This window comes from Pseudophryne corroboree (assembly GCF_028390025.1).
Source record: "Pseudophryne corroboree isolate aPseCor3 chromosome 3 unlocalized genomic scaffold, aPseCor3.hap2 SUPER_3_unloc_10, whole genome shotgun sequence".
NCBI lineage: Eukaryota > Metazoa > Chordata > Amphibia > Anura > Myobatrachidae > Pseudophryne > Pseudophryne corroboree.
This window is the reverse complement of record NW_026967494.1, coordinates 936,323-950,002: the sequence shown is the minus strand read 5'-3', so window position 1 is coordinate 950,002 and position 13,680 is coordinate 936,323. Positions and strand designations below refer to the sequence as shown.

General features: G+C 46.0%; 1 long non-coding RNA gene and 1 pseudogene across 1 annotated transcript; one reads left to right on the top strand and one right to left on the bottom strand.

Annotated features, from left to right (window-relative positions):
* Positions 1-13,680, top strand: part of LOC134983208 (zinc finger protein 585A-like) — a 122,534-nt pseudogene that overhangs the window by 46,491 nt on the left and 62,363 nt on the right.
* Positions 7,085-8,147, bottom strand: LOC134983210 (uncharacterized). Its single transcript, XR_010191611.1, has 3 exons — positions 7,962-8,147; positions 7,300-7,375; positions 7,085-7,180 (listed from the first exon to the last, which is right to left on the bottom strand). It is a non-coding gene; the product is annotated as an uncharacterized LOC134983210 (long non-coding RNA).

Here is a 13,680-nt window from a genome sequence, read left to right as displayed (position 1 = left end):
AGACTGGAGGAAACAGATATGCAAAACAAAACTCCCAATTCACTGACAGTGCGTCTACAAGGATTGCTCCGGGATCCTTTGTTTTTGATCCGTATATCGGAACTTTGTTGTTCAGATGGGATGCCATGAGATCTATCTCTGGCAACCCCCATCTGTTTACTATGGTCTGAAACACTTCTGGGTATAATGCCCATTCGGTTTCCTGAATGGTTGTCGACTGAGAAAATCCGCTTCCCAGTTCAGCACTCCTGGAACAAACACTGCTGACAATGCTGGGAGATGGAGCTCTGCCCACCTTAGTATGTGAGTTACTTCCTCCATCAATCTTTTGCTGTGAGTTCCTCCCTGATGATTGAGGTACGCTACCGCTGTAGCATTGTCTGAACGGATCTGGACTGGTCTTCCTTGCAGACTGTCCTTTGCCTGAACTAGAGCCATGTATATGGCCCTTATTTCCAACAGATTTATTGGCAGGCGACTTTCCCTTATGGTCCATTTTCCCTGGAACCAGAGGCTTTCGAACATCGCTCCCCAGCCCTGAAGACTGGCATCTGTTGTCAGGATTTGCCAATCTGTTACCCAAAAAAGGTCTCCCCTTGCTTAGATGGTCTGTCTGTAGCCACCAAGCTAGAGACCTTCTTACGTCTACTGGAATATTAATCATCTGTCTTTTTATTGTCTGATGTCTTCCGTTCCATCGGGTCAGAATGAGATGCTGTAGAGGTCTGGAGTGGAATTGTGCATATTCCACCATGTCGAAGGTAGACACCATCAGACTCATCAGTCACATTGCTGCATGGACTGATATAGTCTGACTGCAGCAACTCCAGAGTCATTACTTGCACCTTCGATATCTTTTTCCATGGTAACAAAATTCTCTCTAGACCTGAATCCAATATGGCCCCCAAATGAACCATCCGTTGTGACGGACTCAGACGACTTTTCCCAGTTTATGAGCCACCCGTGTCTTTGTAGACAAACTATTGTCTGTTGAAGATGGCTCAAAAGTAATTCCTGAGATTGTGCTAGGATTAAAAGATTGTCAAGGTATGGAAATATTCTTATCCCCTGCTTGAGGAGATAAGCTGCCATAACCACCATAATTTTGGTTAACACCCTGGGGGCTGTTGCTAGCCCGAAGGGCAAAGCCTGGAACTGAAAATGTTGCTGGAGGATGGCAAACCGGAGGTAACACTGATGAGACTGTGCTATAGGCACATGTAGGTAAGCATCCTGTATATCCAGAGATACCATGTAATCTCCCGGTTCCATGGCCAAAACTATGGAGCATAATGTCTCCATGTGGAACCTTGGAAACCAAATGTATTTGTTTAACATTTTGAGATTGAGAATGGGTCGGAATGACCCATTTGGCTTCTGCATCAAAAATAGATTGGAGTAAAACCCCTGTCCCCATTGTGTCGGGGGTACTGGGATAATTACACCAGACTGAAGCAATTTCTGAACCGCTTCCTGCAGGGCACTGCCTTCGAATCTATTCGAGACGGACTGGTGCAAAAAAACCTTTGAGGAGGCTGCCTCTTGAAGGGGAAACCATAACCGAGAGATACCACCTTCTGCACCCAAGCATCTGTCGTCGACTGCTGCCATATATGTGCAAATTGAAGGAGTCGGCCCCCAACCCTGGAATCCTCCAGCTGGAGGCCAGTACCCTCAGACTGATGGCTTCTGTTCTGGCTTGGAAACCGGCCGTCTATTGGCCCACTGCTTCCTACCCCTAGTTGACTTATTGAACTGGGGCTGCTTAGGTTCCTCTTTCCCTTTTGCTCTGCCTTGTCATCGAAATGGCAGAAATTTCAAACCCCTAGTCTTAGGGTTATAATAACTAACCGGAAGTCTGACCTTCTTGGATTCAGCTTCCGATTCTAGAATATCTGTCAATTGTTTTCCAAACAGAATATCACCAGCGAAAGGCAGAGCTTCCAGAACCTTCTTGGATTCTGCATCCGCTTTCCAAGTACGTAGCCAAACTGCTCTGCGAGCAGCTACTGTCAAGGCTGATGCGTTAGAAGCAATTGTACCCATATCAAGTGCTGCTTCTTCCAAATATTGCGCAGCTTGTTTTATACGGCCTAAAAGAGATTCCGCCTCCCCTGTGGAAGGGGAGAGGCCTTTTTCTAGTTTCTCCACCCATTCTACCATCGCTCTCGTCATCCAGGCTGAAGCCATAGCTGGCCTTACTACAGCCCCCGAGAGAGAAAAAAATATTTTTCAATAAACCATCTATTCTTCTATCTGTAACATCAGTCAGTGAAGTAGACGGCAATGGTAAAACAGATTTACGCACAAGTCGCACAACATGTGCATCTACTTTAGGAGGAACTTCTCTTTTTGAACAATCCGCAGCTGTAAAAGGATAATAAGAATCCCATTTTTTCGGAATCTTATATTTTTTACCAGGTGTAGCCCAAGGTTCTTCCATCATTTCCGTCAGATCTTCTGATACTGGAAATTCAGTCCTAACTGTCTTTGTTTGTTTAAACACAGGTGCTTTAGATTTTGACACTGTCTTGGCTGATTCCTCCAAAGAGAGAATAGCCTTCATTGCATCAATAAGCTCAGCTATATCCTCTGAGCTAAAACTCTCAGACTGATCATCATATGGGGTATTAGAATACACTGTATCCTCATCTGTTGTATCATCTTGTGTAGTCTGCAACATGGATGTATCTACCCTGGTCCTAACAGCCTGGCTACTTGTAGAAGCTACTGGAACCAAACCATAAGGAGGGAGCTGCATGTATGGGTTAATAGTGTAACCTATTCCCTGGGGTGGAACTGCAGGAGTTAATCTGTCCAATATTGCAGACAAGGTCTGCGCGAACATACTCCATGATGGCTCTACTGGTTGTTGAACCGGAGCCTGCTTTTTACTTTGCCGATGTGCATAACAGTTTGTACATAACCCATCATAAGTAATAAACTGTTCCATTCCTTCTAAAATCCCCGTTTTACAAGATAAACATGTTAAGGATGTAGGAGTGCCTGATAAATTATCCTCGTCACTTTTGCCGCTCACAGACAGTCAATTTTTCAGCGTTTACCAACTACACAATTTGTGACTGAGAATCACACACACACACACACACACACACACACACACACACACACACACACAAATATATATAAGTGAAATCAATCTGACCACAACCGTGCACCTGAATTGAGGTTCAGAATAAAACTGACAACATATAAAAAGTCAGCAATCATACTAGCAGTCAGTCACATGTTAAATATTAAACTTTGTCATATGAGAATATAATCAACCACAAACAATTACTTTACAAGTAAGTAGGAGTACAATTAGTGTATTTATGTTTTAACAGCTCTTATAACAAGTTTTTCAGACATTTTAGTAGAAAACAACAGTACTGTACAGGCCTCATATGCAATATGTACCAAAATGAACAATTCATACTAACAAGTAGATAGAATCTTATTACTGTATAACCCTTACTCAGTAGAGTGGGATACAGGGAGACACACCCCACTTCCATGATCTATCAATACGCTCGAAAGACGCTGAGTAGATTCAGACGCTACTAGTGTACACTACCGCTCCGGTAACTGATGAGAGACACAGACGCTCAATAACGGACACAGACGCTCAGTGAACGATACGTATATGCAGACGATCCTGTCTGCGATCCGGTCTAGGCGGAAACTCTAGTGTACACCATCGCAGCGGCCCAAGCTGCGACCGAGTACCCTCGTTGTAGCGTCTGAGAGGGAAGTGAGGTCATCAGTTCATGGACGGGAGATGCACGGAAACTGGTCATGAACTGGTGGGAGGGGCAACCAGGAGAGCGTCTGACTCCCCTTGTTGACATAAACTCTAGGGATCGCAGCCTCAACCTAGTCCTGGCGCCTATGGTCCCTAAAGCGTAGCGCTGTTGCACTTAAGAGTGGCGGCGCATCAACCACTGTTTGTAGTCTCCTCCAATATGTCCGGAAACCCCTAGTAAAAGGAAACCGATGCCTTACCTTCTCCCCATGCTCCGGCCACAGCCTGGTTACGTCTGCTGGACCTGCTAGAACATCCGTCACAGACGCCCGCCAAGACAGCACTGTACCGCAAAGGTAAGCATTGTTGCGACCCGGTGGAGAGTTGTTGGAGCGACTCTTTCTAGCATGCGTTTAAGATGCTGTTAAGAAAGATCACTCAAAACATAGTAAGACTATAAAAATAAAATAATAAAAGCTTAGGGCTGCCCTAACAGCAGCCCTGTGACCATGGTCCGGCTCTTGCCGCACCAAACAAAAAACTGATTTGACTGAGTCAGTGGGCGGGATTATATGGAAGAGCCCCGATGCATCATGGGAGGCCAGAAAGCTCGTGACTGTTTGGTGCTATTTCCGCTGTCCCTCCGGCATATCCCAATGTTATCCTGTGGATAACCTGTGGAACCAGCCGGAGAAAAACTGATTTGCCTGAGCCAGGAGGCAGAGATATATGGACAGGCCCGTTGCATACTGGGAGGCTGAAAGCTTTGACCGTTTGTTGCAAATCCGCTGTCACGTCATCATATCCCAATGTTATCCTGTGGATAACCTGTGGATCCTGCCACAGGAACATATATATATATCTAAGAGGATAGAATTTGACCGGTGTTACACTGTTTTGTTGGCAGGTTACTTGATACTTTTGTCCCCATTGATTACTATAGGTCACGTGGACGAGGTTCTCTCCGTGTCCCCGGATGTAGCGTGTGTCAGATGACGTCACTTTGATGTACTGGAGTGAGCGACGGATGGCGACATGGGCGGTTCCACCGGGTATATTAATGACACGGGACGTGCACAAGCGTGTAGATGGTGACACTAAAACTACTGGATGCTCATTGTGAATGCCAGAGGTATTGATACAATGCAAATTTGTTGAGACATTGTTTCATTTTCAGATGGAACCATGGGTCGTGCACGTGATGCAACTGGCAAAAGGGAGCCATTGATTGTGGCCGAGACCGGCATTTGTTTGTTGGTGATCCCTTGTAGACAGTGAGTAGTATCCATCTACAGTGGAATAAGCCTGGACACCAAGAATCTCAGCGGCGGAACAGTGGGCGAAAGTAGATCATGACAAATCGGGACCACAGGCATTTAGGGCGCCTAGCAACCACCAATCATTCCAAACGCATCAGGAACTGCAGCAACAGTACAATGCCGGACCCAGCCAAGCAGTCCCAGATCTGGTGAATTGGAGGGCCACGTGAGTTGTGGTGGCACGTCAGACTGGTGCTCTGAAAATCTATCCAAGCCTTTCAGCCACTGTTCCGCCGCTGAGAGCAAACCTAAAGTTTAACACTAATGTGATAGCTGTTTTTATGGTAATTATTTTGAGCAATAGAGTAGCACCTGCAGTATAGTGAGGTCCCTTGTCAGGCGCTGCAGGCTTAAATGCACTGAGCAATACATGAACTAAAACTCCACTGTTTATTATTGTTAGTTATTATAGTGAGTGCAAGACACATTTATGTATGTAGTAAGGCTACTGGGAGACCTTAGATTGAGCAATACTGTATCTGGCCATTACATTCCCTAAAGTCATAACCTCAGAACTGCACAGAGCAGGAACTATTATTCACAAGTAATTAGGAATGTGTTCATCATGAACAAGTCCACAATTACCGTCTGAAGGTTACACAATTATTTAAAATCTACACAATTGATATTTGAGGATAAAGCCTTTAACAGAAAACACCCCTGAAGAAGTCACTATTGACAAAACGCGTTGGTGTACGCAATTTGTATTTAGAGTGAATTGGCAGTGGATAAGAACAAGTCCGCCCATGCAAGGGTGACAAACAAGTGCAAAATGCTTGTCTTATGATTATACAGATATGTACTTGTGATAAGCTCTTAATCTGTTTTACTTGAAGTTCTAGATTCAAATTTAATTTTATTTCTGAATCTTATACGAATTGTATTTGGTGATCTCAGGTCTACTGTATAGCAGAAAATGTTTCATACCTGCATCATCTAACAAAATGCATATAAATTAGACACTCCACAAAAAACAATACTAATTATATTATATACATACATATATACACATTTATATATAATCACTAATAATAAACTTCTGCTTGTTACTTTTAATAACATTATAGTGTTGTATGTAATAACTCTCTACATGTGATGTTTGTCATTGATAGCCTTGTGTTATAAACACCTAACTGAGAACAGGGCTGATGGCGGAGGAGGGTGTAGAATAAGAGATTGCTGTAGTGACTGAGCAATGAGAATATGTGACTTCTGTAATAAGTGTTTATTACTCACCTGTGCTGATATCTGTAGGGATCTCCTCCTCCTTACACTGCTGATCACCCCTCACATACGTCTCTTCTTCTCCCTCTATATCTTCTGCCTTTATATCAGTCACATACGTCTCTTCTTCTCCCTCTGTATCTTCTGCCTTTATATCAGTCACATACGTCTCTTCTTCTCCCTCTATATCTTCTGCCTTTATATCAGTCACATACGTCTCTTCTTCTCCATCTATATCTTCTGCCTTCATATCAGTCACATACGTCTCTTCTTCTCCCTTCATATCAGTCACATACGTCTCTTCTTCTCCCTCTATATCTTCTGCCTTTATATCAGTCACATACGTCTCTTCTTCTCCCTCTATATCTTCTGCCTTTATATCAGTCACATACGTCTCTTCTTCTCCCTCTATATCTTCTGCCTTTATATCAGTCACATACATCTCTTCTTCTCCCTCTATATCTTCTGCCTTTATATCAGTCACATACGTCTCTTCTTCTCCCTCTATATCTTCTGCCTTTATATCAGTCACATACGTCTCTTCTTCTCCCTCTATATCTTCTGCCTTTATATCAGTCACATACGTCTCTTCTTCTCCCTCTATATCTTCTGTTTTAATATCAGACAGACGTACCTTAAAAAAAAACCAAGAAACACTATAATGACATTTGCATACAGTCAGATTAGACTGAGGTGAAATAGTATAATATCAGTGTATAAAACACACAGCTTCTCTACATATCATATAGTGACAGTCACTTTGGTATATTGGGGAGACCCTAAATCCCACCTACCTGATCCTCCTGTGGGATCCTGTGATTCTCCTCTGTACAATCCTGGGAATACAGAGGACGGGGACACCTCTCTGGGGTATCTCTGTTACTGGGCCCATCTGTAGGAGACACACAGTGACTGAGTACAGTGTATATATGCGATTATCAGATGATGTGTGTATATAGGGGGCCCCCATACCTGCTCTCCCCTGTACATTACATGACAGTCTACTCTTACCCAGTGATGTGGGCCGGTGATTCTCCATTATCACGTCGTTGTACAGACCCCTGTGTTCCTCTATATACTCCCCCTCCTGCATGGAGACATAGACAGTGACATCATGACACCTTATAGGAACCTGACACACACAGTGATACAGTCATCACCCAGACACATCCCCTGGTGTTACTGTATAATGCCCCATTCCCAGCAGTCACCTCTCCAGTCATCACCCAGACACATCCCCTGGTGTTACTGTATAATGTCCCATTCCCAGCAGTCACCTCTCTAGTCATCACCCAGACACATCCCCGATGTTACTGTATAATGCCCCATTCCCAGCAGTCACCTCTCCGGTCATCACCCAGACACGTCCCTTGGTGTTACTGTAAAATGTCCCATTCCCAACAGTCAACTCTCCAGTCATCACCCACACACGTCACCTGGTGTTACTGTATAATTTCCCATTCCCAGCAGTCACCTCTCCAGTCATCACCCAGACACATCCCCTGGTGTTACTGTATAATGCCCCTTTCCCAGCAGTCACCTCTCCAGTCATCACCCAGACACGTCCCCCTGGTGTTACTGTATAATGCTCCATTCCCAGCAGTCACCTCTCCAGTCATCACCCAGACACATCCCCTGGTGTTACTGTATAATGTCTCATTCCCAGCAGTTACCTCTCCAGTCAGCAGCTGAATGATCTTGTTGGTGAGTTCCAGGATCTTCTTGTCACTGTGTCTCTCATCAGTGAGTGAGATGGAGGCACCGTAATGGGGCTCTGTGTCCTTCTCAGTCCTACTAACACACAGGGACGGCTGCTGGGTGTCTCACACTCACTGGATGTCTTCCTTACTACTGTGTAAGCCTGCGAAATGGGGGAGACATCAATATCACTGAAAATACTCCCAGATCCCCTCACCTCCCCAGTCATGTCCCTGTACTATGACTATAGATATGTGATGTCATTGTGACACTCCCAGATCCCCTCACCTCCCCAGTTATGTCCCTGGACTATGACTATAGATATACGTGATGCCACTGTGACACACCCAGATCCCCTCACCTTCCCAGTCATGTCCCTATATTATTATTATAGATATAAGTGACTTCACAGTGACACTCCCAGGAGTGTGATATACATTTGCTTCATTCTGCTCCAATTATCATCTGTTACACATGCCATGGATATTTTGGTCTCTGCTTTAATATATCCTAGAATTTGAGCAATATTTTCAATCCCCACAACTACATATAATAAAATTAATAATAGTAATAATGGGATTTTAATTACCTACCGGTAAATCCTTTTCTCTTAGTCCGTAGAGGATGCCGGGGTCCACATTAGTACCATGGGGTATAGACGGGTCCCTTGGGAGCCATGGACACTTTAAGAGTTTATTGGTGTGGGCTGGCTCCTTCCTCTAGGCCCCTCCTACCAGATCCAGTCTAGAAACTGTGCCCGAGGAGACGGACATACTTTGAGAAAAGGAAATATATATAGTAGTGGCAGTGGTGAGATTCACACCAGCTCACACATAACAACAGAAAAACCAAGCTAACCAGCTTAAAACAAGCCAGCAACGGCTGAACCAACAATACTGAACCAATACGAAGCACAGGATCCTCTACAGACTACGAGAAAAGGATTTACCGGTAGGTAATTAAAATCCTATTTTCTCTTACGTCCTAGAAGATGCTGGGGTCCACATTAGTACCATGGGGATGTACCAAAGCTCCCAGTACAGGAGGGAGAGGGCTGAGGTTCCTCCAGAACCGCTTGACCAAACTTTAGTTCCCCAGAGGCCAAAGTATCGAAACTGTAGAACTTAGTAAACGTGTTCGACCCAGAACAAGTAGCTGCTCTGCAAAGTTGTTAAGCCGAGACACCCCGGGCAGCCGCCCAGGAAGAACCCACTTTACGAGTAGAGTGGGACTTAACAGATTTTGGACACTGTAAGCCTGCCATAGAATAAGCATACTGGATAGTAAACCTGATCCAGCGAGAAATCGTCTGCTTAGAAGCAGGACACTCAATCTTGTTGGGATCATACAGGACAAACAGAGCGTCCGACTTTCTGTGACGAGAAGTTCTCTTCACATAAATCTTCAAAGCCCTCACAACATCCAAGGATTTTGAAGTAATTGAGGAGTCAGTAGCCACTGGCACCACAATAGGTTGGTTGATATGAAAAGCCGACACAACCTTCGGCAGAAATTGCTGACGCATCCTGAGCTCAGCTCTATCTTCCTGAAAAATCAAGTAGGCGCTCTTGCAGGACAATGCCCCCAATTCCGACACACGTCTAGCAGATGCCAATGCCAAAAGTGTGACTGCCTTCCAAGTGAGAAATTTGACTTCAACCTCCTGTAAAGGTTCGAACCAATCCGACTGGAGGAACTGCAACACCACATTAAGATCCCAAGGTGCCGTAGGAGGCACAAAGGGAGGCTGGATGAGCAGAACCCCTTTTAAGAAAGTCTGAACCTCAGGGAGGACAGCCAATTGTTTATGGAAGAAAATGGACAAAGCCGAAATCTGGACTTTAATGTAGCCCAAACGCAGGCCAACATCCACACCTGCTTGCAGAAAGAGGAGAAAACGCCCTAGTTGAAACTCCACCGTAGGAAACTACTTGGATTCACACCAAGACATGTACTTTTTGCAAATTCGATGGTAATGTTTAGACGTTACTCTTTTCCTAGCCTGTTTCAGGGTAGGAATAACCTTGTTCGGAATGCCCTTCCGAGCTAAGATCTGGCGTTCAATTTCTATGCCGTCAAACGTAGCCGCGGTAAGTCTTGATAAGCGAACCGCCCCTGTTGTAGAAGGTCCTCTCAAAGAGGAAGAGGCCTTGGATCTTCCAGCAGTAACTCCAGAAGATCCACGTACCAAGCCCTTCTTGGCCAGTCCAGAGCAATGAGGATTGCCTGAACTCTTGTTCTTTTTATTAGTTTGAGAATCCTTCGGTTGAGTGGAAGTGGAGGGAACACATACACTGACTGGAACACCCACGGAGTTACCAGGGCGTCCACTGCCACTGCTTGTGGGTCTCTCGACCCGGAACAGTACCTCCCTAGCTTCTTATTGAGGCGGGAGGCCATTTTGTCTATTTGAGGTATGCCTCAAAGACTTGTCACCTCTGCGAACACCTCTGGGTGGAGGCCCCACTCTCCTGGATGAAGATCGCTGACAGCGCCACTTCGTGCTTTTCCGCACAGAGGATGATTCTTGTTACCTCTGACATTGCAGCTCTGCTCTTCGTTCCGCCTTGTTGGTTTATGTAGGCCACAGTCGTTACATTGTCCGACTGAACCTGAATGGCCTGATCTTTCAGAAGATGTGCCGCTTGTAGAAGACCGTTCTACACAGCCCTTAGTTCCAGAATGTTTATTGGGAGGATGGATTCCAGACTTGACCACTTTCCTTGGAAGTTTTCCCCTTGGGTGACTGCTCCCCAACCTCTGAGACTTGCATCCGTGGTTAGGAGGATCCAATTCTGAATCCCGAACCTGCGGCCCTCTAGTAGGTGAGCGGTCTGCAGCCACCCTGGGCACAGTTCCTATAACTGAGGTCTGGAGGAGGGATATAGAGGGAGGAGCCAGTTCACGCCCCTTAAAAGTCTTAAAGTGCCCATGTCTCCTGCGGATCCCGTCTATACCCCATGGTTCTATGGTTCTTTGAATGTCCCCAGCATCCTCTACGGACTAAGAGAAAAGGATTTACCGGTAGGTATTAAAATCCTATTTTTTCCTTGAAACAGATTTCCCATTCAATGTCCCTCAATGCTTCCTTCATCATGTCAAAGTTGGCTTTGCTGAAGTTTAGAGTCCTAGTTGAGCCAGTACAGGACATGAGGTGGAACCGGATAACGACATTTGTTTGTAAAATGTTTGAATATCTACCAGCAATATCGTACCCTTCGCCTGAGAAGCTAGTAATCCCGAAGAATCCGTGAGGCGGGAAAACTAGAAACTCTAGTCCACTCCCTTGGCAACCTAACTCATTCTAGCGGCCTAGGCATGATATCACCGGGATGTTTGAGTGAAACCATTTCCCCCACCTGCCTGATCCCCAGGGCAGCGAGGTCCACCATCAAACCGAAGGCTTTGAGAAGGCAGAACCCGAATCTGTCCCTGGGAACCTGGCGGTGCAGGTTTTCTGGATTTTCCCCAATGTCCTCTAAAGGAAGTGGAGGAACCCTTGGATTTATGTGTAACCCTTGCGGTTCAAATGTGTTGCAGTGTATGCGGAGGATACAATATTCTGGTTAGTACTGAAGGAAGACATGTCGACTTACCCACAGTCGGCTGGGATAGTTAGGTATACAGCACGTCCCCACCAGGGTCTCACCTGTGAAGGACAGACTCGCCATACCTTACTCTGTATCCGCAGTCCATTGGTGTCGCCACCGTCCCCTGCATGTCTAAGCCGCCAGGACAGAAGACCCTGCGTCATGCAGGCCAAACTCCATCACGGCCACCAGCCGAGAAGTCTGTAGAATCCTGTATGTGACATAGAAACAAGGAAATGTCACAGTCATACCTAGAACCTAAATCATCAAGTAAGGAGCCTGACCAAGTTACTGAGTTACACCTGTATGTACAGTATTAGAGTGTAGTCTCAATCTGCGATCAGCCCAATCCCTTATGGAGGTTGTACCTTATGGATAGGTAACACAACCCTCTTTGACAATTTAGACACTCTTTAGGGATATGAAATATGGGTGTATTCAATTGGTGTCGAATCCTTCGTATTGTCGAAACCGGGGCTCTTTCGACGAAAAAACATTGTTAAATTGGATTCGACAATTCAACACGTTTTCGACAAAAAAACGTTGGATCCGTTTCGACATTTGACAATTCGACAGTCAAATTATTTTTAATAAGATTCCTCATCCCTAATAGCCTCAATCTTATGTTACACCCCTCATATGCATTATTTGGGCAAGGCTACGCTTTCTAGGGTACAGAGTTGGGGTGAGAGGCACAGCTGTGGCTCCTTCCCAGTATGGGATATATGTGTATAAAAATACGGTATAGTACACCTTGCTGAGGCCACCCCTGGGGGTTCTGCCCCAGAAGCCTGATCAGTACAGTTTTGAGGATAGTATAGACTATAGACTCCCCGGTAGAAGATACACACTCTGCAGCACAAGACTCAGAGTCCCTAGATATGATTATGTGAGATATACATATTTACACACAGAGACAGAGAGTCACAGAGTATAAGGAGCCAGCCACACAGCGCCCCTGTAGGTAGTTATTATGATAAAGGCCCGGGGCTGACTAACTGCCCTTAATAGGGTACTCAGTACTATAATCACCCCCCCCCCCCCCCCCCCCCTTCCCTGTCTATAACACCCTGGTACCGCAGAGGTATGCTGGATTTATGTGGAGGGCAGCGTTCTGTTCCTATGATCTGCAGGGAGAAAATGGCGCTGGTGAGTGCTGGATCCGCTATGAGGAGAAGCTCCGCCCCCTGTAATGGCGCGTCTTCCCGCACTTAGAAATTATACTGGTCTGAGATATTTCTGCAGCAAACAGTGGATTAGACCTTGAAAGTTATTTTGACCAGTGTAGGGTATATGGCTGGCCCAGGACGCCCCTCACTGCGCCTAACACCGTGTGTCCGCTGAGCCTTCCGGAGAACAGCCTGTCAGAGCTGTGCTCCCACCCTTGTGCCGCCATTCTCACGGCGACCCGTTTCCCGGGGCACCGGCGTTATAATCACCACTCTTCTTTCTTCTGGCTCTGTTAGGGGGTGGCGGCCGTGCTGCGGGAGAGAGCGGTCACCTCGTGGGCTTGCGATCAGCACCCTCAGGAGCTCAGTGTCCTGTCAGCGGAGATAGAGAACCATTAACTTCTAGAGTTGGTTCCTACCCCCCCTCCTAAGTCCCACGAAGCAGAGAGACTGTTGTCAGCAGCCTGCCTGTACCTAACAAACTCTTAGAAAATACTAAAACTAGAAAAACTCCTAGGAGCTCCCCTAGCTGTGACCGGCTCCTCCGGGCACATTTTCTAAACTGAGTCTGGTAGGAGGGGCATAGAGGGAGGGGCCAGTACACACTATTAAACTCTTAAAGTGCCAGTGGCTCCCAAAGGACCCGTCTATACCCCATGGTACTAAATGGACCCCAGCATCCTCTAGGACGTAAGAGAAACATAATATAAATACCTGTTTCCACTACTGCTTGCCAGTGTACACAGGCGGCTATAGTGGGTCTGCCCCAGGAGGGTCCCATATGACACCCCTGCGTGTTTGCAGCACCATGAACCGGGAGACCCCCCTAGTGGGGCCGCGGTTTGTAATCACCACATTCGTCACATTCAGGCTACTATTAGGGGTGTGCGGCGATTGTGAACGCTAAGGCGCAGTGCCTCCTGTACAACAACCTC